The sequence below is a fragment of the Caretta caretta genome, chromosome 6 (genome assembly GCF_965140235.1).
Source record: "Caretta caretta isolate rCarCar2 chromosome 6, rCarCar1.hap1, whole genome shotgun sequence".
NCBI lineage: Eukaryota > Metazoa > Chordata > Testudines > Cheloniidae > Caretta > Caretta caretta.
In genome coordinates, this window is record NC_134211.1 from 41,343,167 (window position 1) to 41,365,325 (window position 22,159).

A 22,159-nucleotide genomic window follows, 5' to 3' on the forward strand; every position below is an offset into this window, starting at 1 on the left:
GGGTTAATGTTGGTCCTTTCAGTCTAATTCTAAATTGTTCATTGTCACAGTGTGGAAGAGGGAATGACTTAGTGTAAATATTAGCACCTTATACACATAACAGATGCAGAATTGAAATAGACAAATAGGACAGATTTCTGACCAGCTGTAAGAATGCAGATGTTCCCTCCGCATGGCCGCCGCAGAGGGAGGGAGATTCAACCACCACTTCTGTGCCAAACCCTGCAGAGCTCCCTCTTGGATCCAGGGCTGGAGAGGGACAAACTAGAAGTGGGGGCGTGGCGAAGTGTATTCTGCCATTTTTCCAACCCCATGGGAAAGTTAGCAAAGGTATTGCAGCCTCAGGACGCGTTAACTCTTCTGTGGGGTCCTTCACTCTAAAGTTGTGTGAGGAGTGATGGATGAGGGAAGGAATATCAGGAAGGGGTCCTGAAGCTGGTATGGAGGACTCTGCTGTCCTGCTGATCGTGGGGGAACTGTAGAGCTTGGGGTCAGAACTGCAGACTGTTGTATCAGGGGGAAGGAGCAAGCCCCATCTGCCATGTTGAAACAATCCAAGAAAACTCCTTAAGGTGATTTCTGTGGTGTTTGATGTCTCTCTTTCTCAAGAACCCGACCAGTGGGTATTTCCACAGGAGTTGTGATTTGGACTCCTATAACTTCCAAAAGAGAGAGAGAGAATATTCTGTTGCAACTCAAATGAACTACTGTGGGGTGAACATTTTTGTTCATGGAAACTACTGTATATGTGACCCAATACAAAACTCAGGAACTAACCAAGGAAGTGTAATTTTAGCAGAAGGCAATTTACATTGGTAAATTGTGTTTCTTTTATACTACACAAGTCAGAATTGCATTACTAATCCTTTTTTGAGGCCTCTTTTACTTAACTGCATAGCTGAGGGAGCAGTCAAGGAATATAAATGGACTCAAACAAGATTACAAAATGCTATTTAAACTGAATAACAGAAACTTGATTTGAAAGATGATGACTATTTAAAAATTAATTCAATGTCTAATTTCCTATTAAAGGGCTACTTTCTCCTTTTTGTTTCTAATCAGCTTCATGCTCTGGGAATCAAGCAGTAGACCTATGCTAAAATATTTGGGTTGGAAACACTGCAGGGGAATGCAAATACTCCCCCCCACTCCGCAAAAAAAATTGAAAATACTTAGGTTCATTTTTGGCTTTACAGTATTTTTATTGTTTTTCTCCTAAATGTTGGGCATAAAATACCAGACAAAATCACTCTAAATACCAATAGCTGTCTAAATAGCCAAAGCATGCTATCAATTTTTAGGCAGTAATCAATGTTGCGTTCTGCCTAAGAACTGATGACACAGTGTGGCCTAGGTATTTAATTCATTACAGTGTGCATAGATTTTTAATGTTGTTTCTTCATAAAACATTTTATCAAATGCTGCAAAACATGAAATCTTCCATTTTACATCAATGTTATCTGGTTTTTGAAGCTGATTTTAAAATAAGTTAAATAAAGAAATCAAATATTTTTAAACATAAATCCAACAAAAATTATCTGTGATAGGAAAATGGAAACATTTTTTCTGTTAAATACTTCAGATTCCCCTTATAATGTAAGGGAAAAAAATCATTCTTTCTCGCCACAGTTAAGGTAACTTTTACTTCTTTTATATTAAAAATACCTTGCTGCACTCCACTCTCATGCTGTTTTGTGTGCAAGTAATGATTGATTTACTGCTGTGGTCGAGTGCACCACCCTGGCTGTCCTAATACCTATTGATGTTAAGAGCAGCCTTTCCATTCAGTGGGATTTCTCAGATGCTTAAAATTAGGCACATACTTAATTGGCTTGCAGAATCAGGGCCCAGACACCATTCTGTTGGATTCTTACATAGTGTATTTTAAGCCCTGCTTGTATCTACTTTCCGATCTTCCCCCCCCTCCCCCATGAGGCTGTAGGACAGTGTGTTCTGTAGTGTCTTTTAGATGAGATATATAACTGAAGTCATGATTGTTTATGGTCATTAATGATCTCATGGTAGTTTTTACCAGAATAGGGCAGTTAATACAAGTGTCCTGACAAGGGCTGTCATTTGCTATGCAGCAAGGGGAGCAGTTGTCCACCCGACCCCAGACTTTTCATAGGGGTATGAGAGCCATTATGTCTTGCACTTTCTCCCCACAACAGCCCAAGCCCTTTTCATGTTATATTATAAATTACTTATAATGTTCTTTATGCTGACTGTTACATCCTCTGAATTTTTCTGAAATGATGCCCCAATCCTGACTGTGTTCTAAATTTCCACTGCTACTTCAGTTACAAAAGCAATCTTCCCTTATTTCTTAAGCTCTTACAGAGGATTGCTGCACACTGTTCAACAGCTGATGTGTTTCACCAGAGGTGGCTGCATCTCTCTCACTGGCAGTGTGATTCTTCTGCATAGTTTGTAACATACTTTGAGAGACTTCTGGGTAAAAATTATTATCAAAATCTATATTTATTAGTCATTACAGTATAGTGCAGACAAAGGAGTTTCTCCATGTCTGGCCAACCTAGGTTGGCTTTTTCCATTTGTATTTTTTTGTGTAAATTTGAGTGTACGTTGTTTTGTGACAGAAACAAAGACACAAAAATATACAAAGGCAAAGGGATTTTGAACGGAATAAGAGGGGCAGAAATTGGAAAATGCATATTTAACTGGCAGCTTGAAGCCTATTTTTGGTTAAAGAGTGTACCAATAATGTATATTTTAAAATGGAGTCTGGGCTGGTTCCTGCAAATCCATGTGCTCTTTTTTAAAAAAAAAATTGGACAAAAATCTCTGAATAATAAATACCAAGCTCATTTTTCCTTCTGACATAACAAGCTAGTCCATTAATTCACTGCAGTATTTAGCAGTCATGATTGAATAACACTGAATTCCAGATGATTTTTTGGGTAGTGATGAATAATTTATTATTTTCACTAAAATGGCGACAAGATGTCAATAAGGGTCCCAGCCTCCTTTTCAGTCTCGCAAAATCATGGGTTTCCCATGACTTCCCTGTGAAGCGCCTGGCACAATCCAGTGAATATGATACTGCTGTATTTGTGCTGGAGAAACAATGAATTTTGTACAGCTAACACTTTTACATTAAAGAAAATTAGAATCCAATCCTGACAAGAATTACTGTCGGGCGTATGTGCCTACTATCACGCCATCAATTAAACCAATGAAAATTGTAAGCTTTGAAGAGCTGGGCCCTTAATATGTACTCCAGAAAAGATTGTTTTTTTTAATGTGCCCTTGTTTTAATTCAACAGATTTCTATGGAATTAGATAGTGTTACAAAATTTCAGGGTACAAGAGCTGCCTGTAGTTTGATCACTATTCCCTTATCCACCATCTGATCTCTTTTGAAATGACTGGAAAATATAATCAGAATCAATGTCTTAGACTATGTCTATACTATGAGATAGGGGTGTGATTCCTTTGCTTCATGTACACATCGACGCGCTAGCTCTCATTGAACTAGCGTGAGCATCAATAGCAGTGCAGCCGTGGTAGCATGGCTAGCGTCAGCAAAGGCATGGCTGAGCTGTGCTGAATACTTACCTCCCTCGTTTGGACTTAGAATGGCGCAGCCATGCCTTCGCCGCCTCTTCCTATGCTACTGCAGCTCCTCTGCTATTTATAATCACACTCCGAGCCTTAGTTAATAGTTGGCTCTCTTCTGAAAAATTTCAGGGTGCTCGCCCTGCCCCTCCTGAGTCCTAAAGGCCAGAAATGCCTAATTATAGATCAGACTCTGTGCTGAGTTACAATGGTGTAAAACCAGAGCAAGTCAGTTGACTTCCTCTTGTGTAAACTGAGAATTTGGATACTTGAAGTCATAGAGGAAATGACAGTCCAGGGATCAGAAGGACACAAGTTTAATGTGGAATGACTCCAGAGTCAGGTGGTACTATGAACATATTATTAATTATTATTTATATACTATGCCAGAAGCACAAACATCATTTTACTATCCAGAAATATACCAAGCTAATTATGTAATCTCTGTTCCAAAGTGTTTATGAGCTAAAACAAGGCTAGACTGGGTAGCACACAGAACAACAGAGTATAGTACGAGTACATGGTGACTGTTAGTTCTAACAACTACGATGCTTCGTGATACAGAAGGTTTTTCAGGAGCTTGTTACAGAATGAAAGGGAAGGCACATGAAGCAGACTATTAGACAGTCTGTCCTAAGCACAACGGGTGGAATAGAAGGAGGCAAAAACTTCTTAAATTTGAACATGGCCACTTTTGGTAATGTGTTTAATTATGCTTAAACAGCCCATTTCACATGAACAACAAATAAGAAATAATATATGAGTAAGTGCAGTTCAATTATTATATTTATTACGTATACTTTCTCTTAATATTTCAAATCTAATTTGAGCTACATCAGCAGCAGCTTGTGGGAGAGACTAAATATTGAGACTTCATCAATGTCAGGCTGGACAGTCTCAAGAAACTTAGTGCCACTCAGTCTCTTTCCTTCCTTCCTTCCTTCCTTCGTTCCTTCCTTCCTTCCTTCCTTCCTTCCTCTGTGTCTTTCTCAAGCTGCTGGTTAATTTTTTCTTCCCAAAGACATTGACGATATTAAATTAGAACACTGTGATTAGTACCTACTCCTGTTTGCTAGAGGGCCACAGCTGGCATATTCCAGCCAATGACTGAAATAGTCACTCTGCTTTAGGGCCTCTCCTCTGAATGGCGAGGTTATTAGAGAGAGAAAGTGGGTGAGGTGATATCTCTTATTGGAACAACTTCTGTTGGTGAGAAAGACAAGCTTTCCAGTTTACAGAAGTCTTCTTCAGGTCTTGTGACCAACATGGCTAAAACACTGCCATCGGCAAGGTTGTCACTTCCATGGTTTTCCTGAGCAATCAGGCTAATTATGGAGTTTAGGGACAATGGTTGCTATCATGTGGGCTACTTCCATTGTTGCCCATAGCACACTGGGGTTATTTAAAATGAAAATGTATCCTGTCTGGATTTCATATTTTGGAAATGTCATTCTAGGCCTGCCTTGCAGTGCCAGATAGTCTTTGATCAGGCATTCCTGTGACTGCAACCAGTGTGCTTCAGCATTGTGTCAAAGTGGATTGTGAGCACTCAGAGTAGTTATGGATCATCACTTGCTGTGTTGGACAGTGGAGACAGAGGACATTGTCACAGCATACAGCAAAGAGACAGATTGCAATCTGAAAAGTTCCCATTGAGCTGGGTGATGTCAGACAGACAGTTTGCAAGGTGTCTTGTGATTTTAGAAAGCATTTCTCACACCCATAGGAATTTTTAGATGCTTAAAATGTTAGATTGCAGCATTATGGAGTGGACTTGGTGTGACATTTTCAAATGGTACATAACGTGTTCCTATTAAAATGAATGGAAATTTCTCCCATTGACTTCAGTGGGAGTAGGGTTGAGCCTAATCCTGAACTCCCATTCAAGTCAGTATAAAAGCAAATGCTAAGTAGTTTCAAAGATTATAATTTGATTTAGGACAAGGGGGAAACTACCCCATCCCACCAGAAATTCTTGCCCGAGGAAACAATGAGGCAGTGGAGTGGATGGATGCAATGCAGCCCGGCAAGAGGAGAAATGTTTTTTTTTATTTTATTTTTGCTGAGCTCACTGAACTCATTTAAAATTTATAAACAGAGGTTCCATTAATTGAAAGTAGCTAAGACTAGGGCTGGGATAATGATATGATAGTGTGCAGCTTGGAAGAGTGAACAAGGGGACAATGAGAGACAACTGAAAAAGGATTCAGACAGAGCAAAGAAGGGAAGGACCATAGTATTGGAGGTCATGATACTGGACAGCTGGAGTAGTCAGATAGCCAGGTGCCAGTGCTACAGGCTGGTTTGGTTTTGATATTTACTTGTTGAAGTCCATTGAAATTGTTTGTCATCCTGATTTAAAACTCCCTTTTACAATGTGTTTCTCTCTCTTTCCTCTCTAGTTTTCTCCCCTGGCCGTCAGGACCACATCTCTTTCCCACAGGTAGAATGGAGTTTGGGAATTGATGATGATTTGTGCACACTCCAGCAAAAGGCTGGTCCTGGAAGTTATTAGATGACTTCTTTGAATTTTCTCCTTTATTTTCCCCACCCTGATTTGGGAACATGTTACCATCAGTAAATATCGCAAAATTAATTGGAAGGCAAATCAGTTGCGTTTCCTGGGTGTAACTGAAAACAGATTTTTTCAATTTGTATCACATTTGTTAGGATTTTATAAATACAAGCTTCAGCAGTTATTCCAGATGCTTTGAAATTAGCTGCCATGAATCTTTGAAAAAAAGTCTGTACTCTTTTTCAGAGAATGCCAGTAATTTTAAATCCTATGACTGGCATTGTTGTCAATGTTTGCAGCCAGCCAACTGTAAATATTTTTTTGTTTTGGAAGAAATTGAAGCTTGACATCAAAGCACTCCATAATTGAGAGGTTGCCCTTCGGAAAGTTGCATATTATTTTTTAGAGGCTGCCAAATCCAACATGACTATTGTTCTTGTGCTGTCTGCAGTTCTGGTGCAATATATATATAGGGGTTCTGTAAAAGCTTCTACTAAAATGAGTTGGCACTTTTAATATAATACTCGTGAAGTTTCATTCATAGCTAATCAGTGCCAGTTTGTTAGAATGTGTGAGAAGATGATAATATATATATATTAGTGACAGGGTCGGGCCAGATAGCTAGAGGAGTGTAATAGAAGGCAGATATATTAGCCCCAGGCTAATTAGCTCCCTTTTCCCTGGGTAAGGTAACAGGGAAGGTTCCAGAATAATCAGGAACCTTCTGGAGACAATTAAGACAGGCTGATTAGAACACCTGCAGCCAAACAAGAAGCTGCTAAAATCAATTAAGGCAGGCTAATCAGGGCACCTGGGTTTTAAAAAGGAGCTCACTTCAATTTGTGATGTACGTGTGAGGAGTTGGGAGCAAGAGGCACTAGGAGCTGAGTGTGAGAACGTGGACTGTTGGAGGACTGAGGTGTACAAGCATTATCAGACACCAGGAGCAAGGTCCTATGGTGAGGATAAAGAAGGTGTTGGGAGGAGGCCGTGGGGAAGTAGCTCAGGGAGGTGTAGCTGTCACACAGCTGTTCCAGGAGGCACTCTAGACAGCTGCATTCCACAGGGCCCTGGGCTGGAACCCGGAGTAGAGGGCGGGCCCGGGTTCCCCCCAAATCCTCCCAACTCCTGGTCAGACACAGGAGGAGTCGACCTGGACTGTGAATTCAGAAAAATGGCCAAGCTGAGGGCTGCCGTGAAGCTCCAAGGCGAGCAAATCCGCCAATAAGCGCAAGACCCACCACGGTAGAGTAGGAACTTTGTCACAATATATATTATGAAATTTCCTCAAGGACAAATTCTTGGCTCAGTGCCTGGGCACTATATATTTTACCACTTGAAATTTTTAAGCATGAAAACATTACAGTCAGTGGTGTGGCATTGAGTTTTATTTCCTCTTATGGGGTTCAGTGTTATCAGTTCTTATCAGATTTCAAAGAAATATAGCCTTCATGTTTAAAAACAACATTCTCAAAAGGCTAAAATATTATTGTCTGTTGCTCAGTAGAGAATTTTGCTGCCAAATAAATAGCACAGAATTTTACTGGTCACATAAAAATAAATAAATAAAAAGGAGCATTTCTAAATACTCAAAGTTTGAAGGCCAGATCCTCAGCTTGTGTAAATCAACATAGCTCCATTGAAGTCAGTGGGGCTACTCCAGTTTACACCAGCCTTCTGAGGTTACATGTACACTTTGAGCTGGGAGGGGGTGTGTGTGATTCTCAGCTTGTTTTGACGTACTCTTGCTAGCCCATTAAAAATAGTGTAGTTACAGTAGAATGGGTGGTGGTGAGTGACAGGATGGTCTAGCCACCTGTGTACAAACCTGCCTGGACTCCAGGGGTACACATGCAGGGTGGCCAGCCCATTGACACTGCTCACTGCTGCCCATGCTGCCACAGCTACCCTGCTATTTTATGGCCGCTAGCTCACTGAGATCTAGCATGTCTATGTGAGTTGGGAGTCATTCCCGTCCCTTCAAGCGTAGATGCAGCCTGAGTGTAAAAATCAAGCAATGACTAAGTCTTTCATTATCTGCCAAAGATCTGCTTTCTAATGTTGCATTGTGTATTTTAGGCAGTGCTTTTATCATTAGAAAGTACTAATGTAACAACTTGTTTCATGAGCTCCCAATTATTCAGACTTCAGTTCATAAAAATGCAACTACCAGAATTCTCAGACTTGGTGGGTCAATGCCATATAGCTCTGCGATACAACCGCATTTGCTCCAACCCCTCAGACAGAGACAAACACCTACAAGATCTCTGTCAAGCTTTCTTACAACTACAATACCCACCTGCAGAAGTAAAGAAACAGATTGATAGAGCCAGAAGAGTTCCCAGAAGTTACCTACTACAGGACAGGCCTAACAAAGAAAATAACAGAACGCCACTAGCGGTCACCTTCAGCCCCCAACTAAAACCCCTCCAATGCATTATTAAGGATCTACAACCTATCCTAAAGGATGACCCAACACTCTCACAAGTCTTGGGAGACAGGCCAGTCCTTGCCTACAGACAGCCCCGCAACCTGAAGCAAATACTCACCAACAACCACATACCACACAACAGAACCACTAACCCAGGAACTTATCCTTGCAACAAAGCCCGTTGCCAATTGTGCCCACATATCTATTCAGGGGACACCATCACAGGGCCTAATAACATCAGCCACACTATCAGAGGCTCGTTCACCTGCACATCCACCAATGTGATATATGCCATCATGTGCCAGCAATGCCCCTCTGCCATGTACATTGGTCAAACTGGACAGTCTCTACGTAAAAGAATAAATGGACACAAATCAGATGTCAAGAATTCTAACATTCATAAACCAGTCGGAGAACACTTCAATCTCTCTGGTCACGCAATCACAGACATGAAGGTCGCTATTTTAAAACAAAAAAACTTCAAATCCAGACTCCAGCGAGAAACCGCTGAATTGGAATTCATTTGCAAATTGGATACTATTAATTTAGGCTTAAATAGAGACTGGGAGTGGCTAAGTCATTATGCAAGGTAGCCTGTTTCCTCTTGTTTTTTCCTACCCCCCCCCCCCCCAGATGTTCTGGTTTAACTTGGATTTAAACTTGGAGAGTGGTCAGTTTAGATGAGCTATTACCAGCAGGAGAGTGAGTTTGTGTGTGTATGGGGGTGGGGGGGATGTGAGAAAACCTGGATCTATGCAGGAAATAGCCCGACTTGATTATGTAAAGAGTTGTCACTTTGGATGGGCTAGCACCAGCAGGAGAGTGAATTTGTGTGGGGGGGTGGAGGGTGAGAAAACCTGGATTTGTGCTGGAAATGGCCCACCTGTTGATCACTTTAGATAAGCTATTACCAGCAGGACAGTGGGGTGGGAGGAGGTATTGTTTCATATTCTCTGTGTGTATATAAAGTCTGCTGCAGTTTCCACGGTATACATCTGATGAAGTGAGCTGTAGCTCACGAAAGCTCATGCTCAAATAAATTGGTTAGTCTCTAAGGTGCCACAAGTACTCCTTTTCTTTTTGCGAATACAGACTAACACGGCTGTTCCTCTGAAACCTCTTCTTAGGACATTACACATGCTACCACGATGATTCTGGATGTGTTGTAAAATATTACTGATTGCGTTTAAACATGTCACGGGATTGCTGCTTGCTTTCATACAGACCTTTTACATCCTGCGTTCTGTGGCATTTAAACTGTCAGAGTAAGGACATTTAGCAGTAGTGTCAGTTCCCAGCAGCTCTTCTCTGGCAGACATTTAGATCCAGACTGTTCCTTTAAAAGTGAAGACCTGCATTTGGGCTCTTGCAGAAAGAACACCTCCCAGAGCTCCCCCTCACACAGGAGGAACTTGCTCCCTAAACCATGCACTAGTGGGATGCAGCACCTGCTATCATCCACAGCCAGCCAGCTTTGGAGGCTTGTCCTGCCCTTCTTTCTATCCCCTTTGGCATGGTTTGCATCTTTGAGGATGCTGGCAGGGTGCAGCCCTTGCAATCAGAAGAGTCGGGAACTGCAATTGTGCCTGGCTTGTGTTTGTGTGAGGGAGTGCAGGTCAAGGGAAGGTTCCTCATGCCCATCCTGCCTTGGCCTTGCAAATCTACAGATGGTTGAGGCACAATTTGTATTTTAAAAAGGAAAGTTTTATTTGTTCAGAATGTGCTTCTCTGAGAATTCAAGGCTCTGCTGAGAGTAACATTGGATGGTTTCATTATTGTAATGAGCTCTATGTATAGTAGGTATGTAAGTTGACTCTTGCCTTTGAGGATGTGGGCTTGGATGTCAAATTCATTTCATATACACCATTGGAGAGGAATAATTTCCAGTTACAATTGATTTAGGATGGATTCAAACAAGTGATTTGGTGGTGATGTATTCTGGGCTCCAGATCCTAAGCAGGTGCCAATCAGCCTAACACCATTGGCTTTCCTGGAGCTACTCCAATTAAATATAGTTGCAGACAAGTTCCAGCCCTATATCTTATCCCATATCCCAGTCCCTGTAGCCATATCATGACTTAATGGCTAAATAGTTAGAGCTGTGTGCATGTAGTTCCTTGTGAAAAAAATCCACATGTATTTAGACATCTAATTTACTCATGCAATAACTCCAGCTGGTGTGCAGTTGTGGGAAGTGCATGTACAAATGGAGTGACTGGTGATTTGCAAGTGCAGTTACTATGATTGTGTATGCAGTTGCATGTATATATTAGTTGCACAAAAGCTGGTGCATTTTTGTATGTGCTCTTTTGTGTATGCAGTTGGAAAAAGGCCACACGGGGTTTTACAATATGGCACAGACACTTTACCATTAATGTTTACTTTATTTTCCCCTTTTTCAGGGGTTGCCAATACTGGCTCTGAGATTTTGATGGTAGTGAAGTGATTATTAGTGGATATTTATACCCTTATACTAATGTTCTTCTGTAGAACTGCCAGGAGATAGGCAAAACATCCATTACAAGTCTCAAAAATTTTTCACCCACGTCCTGTATCATCACTATCTTAACCTGTGTTTTTGAAGCAGTTGCTGGCAAAAACAAAAACAAACAAATCGACAAAAGCCTTAATGATTCTTGTTTTATAAAAATCTAGAAGCTGCTTTGTATACAGCACAGCATTAGATGCCAGGCCAAACTGTCAGCAAATAGACAAAGAAAAACAAAAACACACATTATACTACTTATTATATCAAATATTGTACTACACATATACTATTGACGGTGGAAAACACGAACTAGAATAATGCACAAGTAGAAGATGAATAAAAACAGCTCACAGAAAGAGTAAATGAAAAGTCTGATCAGGGTGGGATTGATTTTGGACATAGTAAAATGAAGAGGCACATTGCAGAAGCACATTGTTTGTTTCATTTTTCATGTTCTGTAGTGTCTGATATTTTACTTAAGAAGTTCATATAGGATAATTCTGTGTGAATCAGCCAGTGAAAATGCTACTTGTCCATTTGCCTGGGATGAGTAATGTCTTTTGACTAACAAGTAAAATAGCATTTATTCTTTTCTTTATCACCATCATCAAAGTAAAGAATAATTAACAGGTTTTGCACCTGGCCTAGTAAATTTTCGTGATTTTGTGTGATGTTAATATGTGGGTCTTTCCTTATGTATTTATTTCCATCTGAGCATTTTGACAGATCATCTTGTACATGTGATCAGAGAAACAGATCAGTGAACAGTGCACAAAATGGTCAGTGCTGATCAGAAGCGTCACTGGTGATACGCTGCATGAAGAATTCCTTCATGACACTGAGAATGGACATCAAACTTGATAAGTCATTGGCAGAAGGACAGATATGTTGGATCTGATTCACAATTAAAAAACAAAACAGCCTCCCCCCAAAGAGTAACTAACCATCGGAACAACTTACTAACGGATGTGGTATTGCAGTACTACCTAGGAGCCTTGATTAGGTCAAAGCCCTTTGTCCTAGGGAGTGTACAGTGGGGCTCTGACATTGATGAGGTTTCTGGGTGACACCACGTATCTTGGTAAGTTGCTCCATCATGTCATTTTACAATATTGTGAACTCTCCATTAACTGAAATCTTTAAATCAGGACTGGCTGTCTTTCTAAAATACATGATCTAGTTCAACCACAAGTTATTTGGCTTGTTGCAGGATTTACTGAATGAAATTCTACAGCCTTTGTTACGCCAGAGGTCACAGAAGGAGATGGCAGTGGCCCCTTCTGCCCTGATAATCTATGGGCCTGATTCTCATGTACACTGAGGCCCTTTTGCACCACTCTGACATTGTAAAGGGGCCTAACAATGGGTATAAATGTAAAGTGGTCTTCAGGGGCCTTAATGTAAATGAGACTCAGACCCCTATGAATCTGTGGTCTCACACCTGTGTAAATCTGGAGTAACTCCACCGATATCTGAGGCTGTATAAGTGTGGTGTAAAATGGGTGTGAGACCATAGATTCTATTTGTTAGCATATCAGTCTGATGTCTTTGTGCAAGAATCCAGTTCTGAAGAGCAGGATTTATTTTACTCAGATAGAAGACTAAATGTAATCCTATACTCAAACTTTAAACTTGATTGAGTTTCAGGGTTCTTTTTACATCGTGGATCTTTTAAATTTTTGGTTTTGTTGGCAGAAATGAAGTAATTTGTAGAATAGCCACTATTTAAATGGACAAAGTTTAACTTAATTTCCTGAAAATGTTTCGTTGTTCCGTTTTCTATACAGAGATGCTTAGAACTTCCATGCCAATAATCAGTTATTGAAACAATAATAAAATTATTTGTCACAAAAAGAACAATAGTCTTGAATGCAATTGCTGTGGATTTCCCTCCTGGCGTTCTAGAAGGATTGAGATAAATGTTTGGAAGCATCGGTTAGTTGGTCTTTTCATATGAAGTTGACGCACTCCCTGCAGTTGAATCCTGGTTCTAAAAGTGATGTCTATGCACCCTTGTCATGTAAATAAAAGTCATTTCTTTAGCCTGGATATTTATCCCTCCACAGTGTGAAAAGTTTATTCCCATACAGGCCATCTGGGAGCCTTTCAGAGCTGCTTGTCTGCTTGCAGCTTTCCATTTGCTGCCGCCTCCTCTGCCATCTTGTGATGCAGTACTCTTCCCACATGTATATAAATTCTAGCCATTTAGTTCTTCTCATCAGGGAACAGCAGCTTAATTCGTCAAGAGAGGAAGCATGTCTAGTGGTAAAAGGGGAGGATGAAGAGTCAGGAGATCCAGGCTCTGTTCCCCTGTAGTCTATCATTCACCTTACACATGGTATCAAAGGAGGAAATATTTTTAGGTTAGGGTAGTAATGAGGATGCTCAGTATACATTAGGGTTGCTAACACCCTTATTACAAGGCATATCCCCTATTTCTTCATCTCTTTACAACAAGATCAGGAATTGCTGAGTGCTGCAAAAAACAGCAAGAAATATCCCTGGTGAAGGTGGGTGAGTGCTGCTTATTATTATTAATAATGATATCAGGAGGAGGGGTGAGGTGGGGGGTGCTAAGAAAACAGTCCCATATTTCTGAAATACTGTGTTGGTAACCCTAGTATATGTTGCCCATGGACTTTTTCACTAGGAGGGTGGTGAAACATTGGAATGCGTTACCTAGGGAAGTGGTGGAATCTCCTTCCTTAGAAGTTTTTAAGGTCAGGCTTGACAAAGCCCTGGCTGGGATGATTTAATTGGGGATCGGTCCTGCTTTGAGCAGGCGGTTGGACTAGATGACCTCCTGAGGTCCCTTCCAACCCTGATATTCTATGAGTCTATGATTTTGAGTCCAATAGGCTTTATAACAAGTACCTCATCATGACCTGAAAATACCTTTTTCTATGCCTGGTCTACAAAGCTTAATCATTACTTTATTTTATCTCAATACATTTTTAAATTAATGCTTTAGGGTGTATTGAAAAGTTGGAAACTCGCACTAAAATTTTAATACAGTTTGAAAAATAAAATCAATGCAAGAAAAAGGAAATATCAGAAAAACCTTAAACCTTTTATTTTAAACAATTAACTTTTTCTAAAAATAGCATTCTATGCACTTGCAGAAAACACAGTTAATGCATTTGTTGATTGAAAAATGTCATTGTATGCATGTGCTTTTCATTATATTGTTTTGCCTTGGACATTATTCTCTGGTTGCGTTATTTATAGATAGCTATATGTGAGCCAAAATTCTTTGACCTCATATGGAATTTAAATGAAAACGTTTATGGGTTCAATCCAGGATTCATTCTATATATTTCAGTAGGAGATGTGTACGCAGCATGACTTAGGAGAGAAAAAAAGAAAACCTCTTTAGCCCTGGTCCTACAAGTTGTTCCACACTGGCAGAGTCCCACACCCATGAAAGGAAGGATGGTCTAGTGGTTAAGGTACTGACTTAGGCCACCCATGTTCAATTCCTTGCTCCACCACAGACTTCCTGTTTGACCTTGGGAAAGTCACTTAGCTGCTCTATGCCTTAGCACATCATCTGTAAAATGGGGATAATAGCACTTCCCCAACCTCACAGATGTGTTTGTGAGGATAAATACATTAAAGATTATGAGGTGCTCAGAATGTGTGGTGCTGAAGGGAATGCAGATGCAGAGGCCCATTGACTAATCAGACACTGTGGGGGATGACAAAGGAGTCTGCTCACATGGAGCAGCTTTGTGTCTTTTAAATATTGGTATCTGCAATGCTGGATATTTTATAGCTAATTGATGATGTATTCAGAGAGTAAGACAATTTGACATAAATCAGCATACTTGCTTTAGAAATTAAAACAGGAAGTGACTGAAACAGTGGAAAACATGTTGTGTCCGCATAAATGGTAATATTCTGCTCTCAATTTAACCCATGCAGCCCCAAATTTTGCCCAAAGTTCTTTTTATTCTATACAATGTGATTTTTGTATACACCTAAAAATGGATCTCATCTCCAGTAAAACAGACTTTTGTGATTTTTTTTAAATAAAAAAGACTTGATTTAAAAAAAATAATACTCTGGCTTCCATAATATATAAATCTGACATGGGCTTTAAATTGCAACATTGTAAAATGACTGAATAGAACTGCTATGCTGATTTAAGTCATTTACATTCTCCTCAAAAATGATCAGATCATACGAAAAATAAATGAAGTCTAGCATCTGGCCAGCTATCAAATCCAGTTAGTGAACCCATTAGATAAAGTATTATGGCAGTTATTAGCCATAACAATCTAAGCATTTTATACACATCAGGACACCCTCTTGCTTACACTTTCCTAGCTGGTAGCTTGTCTCAGGATGGGCCTGGTCATTGGTGATCTACAGCAGAAGTTCCCAAATTATGGTGTATAGAACATTTGCTGGTGGTCCAGAGAGAGCCAGCTGGCCACATGGTGCTGATTCTCCTTGCTTTCAGCTGAGAGGAGCAGAACAGAGGAGAGAGAAAAGAAATGAAGAGCACAAGTGAACAAAGTGGTTCAATCCATTCTCTCCACCTTCCCTTGCCCCCCCAGGACAAAACACATTGCACTAAAGATACATAGATGTTCTTACTATCACATTTCCATTTGAACAGCAGCTGTAGTTGCCACAAGGTGTTATGCAACTACAGATGACAGGGTCCACAAGAGAATCTGTTAAGATGCAGTCTACAGTCTGAACATGTTTGAGAACCTCGATGTAGGGGAGGAACTTCTAATCTGATTAGCTCACATTGAGCCCTGTGCTCACAGCTAAATGATTGGCTGCTTTTTACCTTCCCTCCTGCTGCTTCATCCTGGATTTTGCAGCCCACACTCACCTTCCAATCTGCAGTTCCTCGAACCACCCTGTGGGGCATGGGGAAATGTCAACTATAACTAACATATCCATTTCTCAGTTCTTTGTCAGGGGGTGGCATTTTAAGGATTCACAGTTTCCAGAAATACAGTCAAGAAGGGAAGAAAACATCAAATTCACAGGTGACAGGGGTTATTCTGAGTTCATGGGTGTGTTTCGATACAAAAGGTAAGTACAATGTTATCTAGTTTAATCCAAAGTATTTTATTTACTGAGTGAATTACGTGATTTTTACAGGTGCCGAAATCAATAGGAGCTGTGGGGTGCTCAGCAGCTCTGACTTCAGCCCCGGAATATGATTAATTGCTCAGTCTCTTTGCATAGTATGCACTGAACTAGATCTTAAAATCTATTCAAGATCTTGTTATTGACCAACAGCTAGGTAATAGGCATCCCTGGCTACTCACACTTTGGGAAATGTCTCACTCTTTTCTTGGAGCCACTCTTGGGCTGTCTGAAACATACATGTTTCTGCCCTTTCTCCCAATCTTTTAATTTGGGAATATTATGCAATAAGAAGGTGAATGTCATCCTAGATAAATACAGTGGAACAGTTCTACGTACATGTATCATATTAAAGGATAATTAGCTCTTTGCTTTTGCATTTCCATTCGGTGTTTCATATACTTATGTTCCCTTTCATCTCTGTAGGAAAATAACATTGCTGCTTTAGTTTGGCTGCCACTAAAGATCAGTGTTGTGGAAAAATGTGTATTTAAACTGACAGTGTGAATGATTTGCAATGGGCATATGTTTCACAAAGTGAAGGCTGTGTAACATTATTAATTGGGAAAAATCAATTCTAATTCATCTGAATCTAAAACTAACAGATTTGCCACTGAATGATCTGCCAGATCCTTGGGAGAATAGTGATTGCTGTCCCGTCATTGTTATGAACATGCTGCTCTATGCTCTTATTCCATAAATCTATAGGACGATTCATGAGTTAGTCAAATGGTTAGATGCAAGTTACATTCCAAAATATACATATTTTAGACTAGTAAATAAAGAGGGACTCTTCAGTTTTGCATTCTAGATGAGGCCATAGTGTTTTCTAAACTACTCACATGCTACTACACGTTCATTTTTGTTCTCCCTGGTCTAAAACCACTCAGTTGTTTGTTGGCTGTGGCATCCCAACCCCCACCAGTATGTTGTCTATATCTATAGGTTGTCTGTTTAGCTTTGATCCTGATCAGAATCTTCTAGTATAATTCTCTGCTTCCTTTTGAAATCCCATTAAAATCTATAAGACCCCAATCAAGGACTGAGGCTTAAAGGCCTGATACTCCATCTTGAGTATGGCTAGACAGCTATGTCCACATAAAATCCCACTGACTTCTGCCCAGACTCAACAATTTGCATGCATGCAGCAAGCTGCAGGACCTGGGCCTTAATTTGTAAGCACTTCAGAGAGGGACCATACCTTCACTCTTATCTGTATCTGTAAAATAAATACAATAGAGATACTAAAATCATCATAAATTTTCTTTTTTAATGCCAGATGTTTTCTCTCAGCCTGTGTGATTGGGTTGGAATCTGGGAAGATAAAGTTTTTGTTTCTTTTAAAGATTAATTGTTTTCTTCCTTATTTAGTACAACAGAAAAATACTTCTCAGGTTCTGACAAGTCTGCCATAATGAGGAACAGAGAACCATGCTTTTTTTGGGGGGGGGTTAGGATCCATTTGTGGATGTACACTGGGTTAGCTTTACTACTGACATCCAGTAATGTTGTCAAAATCTCAATGTCTGGATGCTGGTATGATCATTAGCCCCAGCTAAGTACACATCATTAGAGTAAGCTTGATTTTTTCCTAATATTTCAACTTTTCATAAAACGTCTTTTGTTCTCAAGTGTATATTTATTCCATTTGCTCATTCTTGCTCAATTCAGTTTGCCGTAGACACACCGTTAATGTCTCTCTCTATTTACTATTTTTCTACCTTGTTTCATCAGCTTTGTAAAGATGTCCCTCTGTTGTAGCAGTTCTTCTTTCCACAATGAAGTCAACAGGGTTTCTCTAGATTTATATAAAAGTGTTGCTGGGTTCAGAACCTGCCGTGGCATCCTTTAAATATCCTCTTTCTTTTCCTTATGTGTACACAGAGATAGAATTTACTTTGCACTGGAATGTGAGGAATTCATAGTCTCTTCTACTCTTGTCCAAGAGACTTGGAGTTTACAGTGAGCGCGGTCTCACGGACCCTGGATTATAGGGAAACATAATATTTTTGCACCATTGATCCTCAGGAGAATGCATTGATAGATATTGACTTCCTTATTTTAATTAATCTGTTCCTGCTTTGACACTGCATCATGAAAATGAGGACAGGCATTGGTCTAAAGTGATTGAGTCAAATTCTGTCCTAGGTTAGACCTGTGCAATCCCTTAGACGATAGTGGGGTTACAGAGGAGTAATTGAGAGCAGAATTTGGTCCATAGACCAAAAATGACTGTTTTCAATTTGTATCCCTCCCAAGAGGAGAAATCCTCTCTAACCAACTCATTGATTTATTTAAAATAAAACAAAATTAGTCACCTTTCTTTGCCATTCAACAGTGCTCTGTAATTTTCAGTTCTTTGCTAATTATTTTAGAATTCTTATCCTTTGGCCTTGATCCCTTTCCTGTGCTCTACAGCTCTTTTCCCAACCTTCCTGGAAAACTGCTATGGAATGCAATAAGAATTAAGGCCAAGATTCAGCAGCCCATCCCCATTCAAAGGGCATACGTGCGGGAAAATGTCTGTATTATTTCTTAGGAACGTTAGGTATGACTTGGTTTCCCAGTTCAGTTTTCTATTGCTGCCAGGCTGAATGCAATAGAGTCAAATCAAAGGATGCTGTAAAGAGTGGTTATTAATGGACCCAGGAAGCATAAAACAATAACACCGATAATACAGCTTCTCAGGTACCCACTTCAAATGAGTTAAGACAACAATGGCTGGGCCATCAGTTGGGGTAAGAACCTATGTGTCCGGCACTATCCAAATGAGAATCTTTTTCTCTTCCAAAGCTGCAGTTGAGATCAAAAGACCCTGAGGGTTTTAAAAAAAAAAGGTACCCCGGCCACAAAAAAAAAAAAAAGAGGGGGGAAGTGGTCAGCTCAGCTGGACGCAGACCGAGACACAGTGTCAACATGCAGTGAGGCTGACACACAGACAACCTGACCTGAGAGCCAGGGTCTGGAACCAGTGAGCTGTGATTTGGTACCCAGAGAGTAACAGGGGACATCAAGGCTAAGTCATATCTACCAGGGGCTTGAGGGGTATGCCAAGCTCAGGCAAGACAATATGCCTATAGGTCTCTTAATTTTAAATCTCTTTCTCTAAACTCTGTGTCCCATTTTGGCAAATACATTGAACTTTGTTTTGGAGAAGCTGCTTTTTTGTCACTGCGTGGTATTACTGACTGCAGGCTCCCAACTGCAGAACTCGAGCAGAATCCAAATCCTGTTGGCTCTGCTGGGTAAAATGGTTGACAGCCCCCCCGGGGGGGGGGGGAATAAAACCTGAGGACACAGTCAGAAAGTGGTTGGATTGCAGGATCCCATCCCAAAGAGAAGTGGAGGTACACGCCTGCCAAGAAGGGTATACTCAGGGGACTGGAAGAGGGTCTCAGAAGGAGCAGCCTACCTAGGGATTGAGACAGTAAGCAGGCACTTAAGTCCTATCGACTGCAGTAGGACTAAAGCACACGGTGAAGTCCTTTGCTGAATAAAGATGGACTTAACTTGTACTTAAGTTTTGGTAACTTGGTATCTAAGCCTATATGGGTACCTTTACACTGAAAAAAATCCGCAACACAGCTGAGACTGTTACAGGGCTTGAGCTGCAGTGCTATAAAACTGCAGTGTAGATGGTTGGGCTTGGGCTGGAACCAGGCTCTGAGACTCCCTCACAAACATCTATACTGCAGTTTTATAGCCCCACAGCCCCATGAGCCCAAGTCAGCTGATCCGGGCCAGGCAAGAGTCTTTTTTGCCCTGTAGATGTACCCTAGGTTTCTATAGAGCTGACCTGAAATAAATATGACATTTAAGATAGATATCTTCATCATTTTTTAAACCATCCCATAGAATTCTATAGTGGGGATAGAATTCTCTATTACATTTTATAGCAAGGAAAAATACACAAAAGTTATAATTGTGTGTGTGACATGTTTTATAGGCTGTTTGGCAGTTACCTTCCTAAGTCCTTCCCCTTCCAGTTACCAAATCTCAACAAGCCCTGAAACACTCTTACAATAAAAAGACAATGGGCCAAATTCTGTCCTCATTTTATATGGATCTGACTTCTGCATCATCTATGGATTGTATATGAGAAGTAACTGCAGACAAATGTTTGGTTACTTTCCCAGTGCCAGCTGTGGCATTCAACTAACCCTCAGTTAGGAAAAGGTCTTCTTTTAAGAAAAAACTTTGGCCCTCTTCTCTGCTAGCTGGCCCTCAGCCCAGTCTTAGGTTTTGCTTCATTTAATCCATTTTAAATAAAACCAACCTCTTGCTGTACTCCATCCAAGGTAAACTGCTGCTCTTTTCAATGTGTGAATGTCCTCACCACTCTGACTCCAGCTTACCAGGGTGAATGTCAATGAGTTTGCTAGTGTGGAGGTTCTTGCTTGCTGGAGTTGAAATCTCTGCTGTACAGCTTGCTGCACTTCTTTTCTTAACTCCAATCAAAGCGTCTGATAAAGCTATTTTTCAGCTAGGGCTGCTGTGCATTGTAAAGCAACATTCACTCTATTGTCAATTCTCAGACACTGAAAGGAGATTTTCTGGTCTGTAAATTAAATTACAAAGATTCAGAAATGAACCAAAAGTATCTCCCCCACTGGCCCCTTTTTGATTATGGGTCAAGGGATAATGGTTCCCTCCCCCCTGCAAATTTCACCCTGTAACAGATAAAATTTGTCAAGAACTAATTGAAAATATAATTGAAATGTGGTCAAGTTATTGGCACTCTGAGAACCAGGTTTTTTACATTTCCAATCCAACAAATTTACATGAGCAGTCCCGTTGATTCCACTGACTGAAGTAGAACTTCTCATGTCAGGAAAGTTTATTTGTTTTTTAAGAAAAAAAATGGTTCCATCTTGGCTTTAATCACATCTTATGGAACGAACAGGGCGCTGGAGAGAGGGATTCTCATCTCTTTGAGATGAATGGTGCAGACTGGGACAGATTACTAAGCCTTTGCTGCTGTGGTTTGGCTGGAGACAGTCTTTAGCCTGAATGACAGTGCTGCAGCACATCACTTAACAATGGGAAAGACATACCTTGTCAATGAAGAGGAAGAATAGAAATTTAGGGCTAGATCTGGAGTTGTGCCAGAGCCTGCTTGGTGTAACTAAGGAGAAGTTGCAAGGGTGGCTGTTGACTAACTTTGTGCTTCTCTGATTATCAGGGTTGCTGAGAGCTGGAGGAGGTCCCAGAGGAATTTACAGTAGTTGCAAGTCTCCTCTAAACTTTAATGCACTCTAGGGATTGCTAGAGCACAGTATACTCCAGCCATGTCCCTCAATTACCAGCATACTGCCTTGTGCCTGGGAATCCAGTGGAAGTGACTGTGCTAGCTGAAATTTTTTCCATGTCTAGGAAATTCTCAACTGTTTTATATGGCTGCCTCATAGAATATCAGGGTTGGAAGGGACCTTAGGAGGTCATATAAGTCCAACCCCCCTGCTCAAAGCCGGACCAATCCCCAATTTTTGCCCCAGATCCCTAAACGGATGCCCCCTCAAGGATTGAACTCACAACCCTGGGTTAGCAGGCCAATGCTCAAACCACTGAGCTGTCCTTCCCCTCCCCTCATGTCCCCTTTGCACTAGGGATCCAAAAAAAACTGCCCCTTAAATTTTTAAGTATTTTGCTGTCTTTTAAGGAGCCATTTATAATCTTTGTACAAATTATCCCAACATCAATCTGAAACACTGTCTGTGCCTATGAGTGCCTCTGCTGTTTTCTCAGGTTCCCAGGGGGGTTCCACTTGGAGACTGGACTTCATTAAGCTACTAAAGTGTTAGCAAATGTCTGTTGTGGATTATAGAGCCACAAAGCTCAGCTCAAGATTGAAAATATACCAAAAGGACTGAGTCAATTTTTTTGTGTGTGAACCTGTGAAAAATGGCTTTTCAAGCAAATCAAAACAATTAGTGGAAAATGTTCACTTTTTATTTGAAAAATTCAAGTCTTCATCAAAAAATCAGAAATCCCAAAGTGATCTCTGAGTAAAATTTTCCAGTTTTTAGCAATAAAT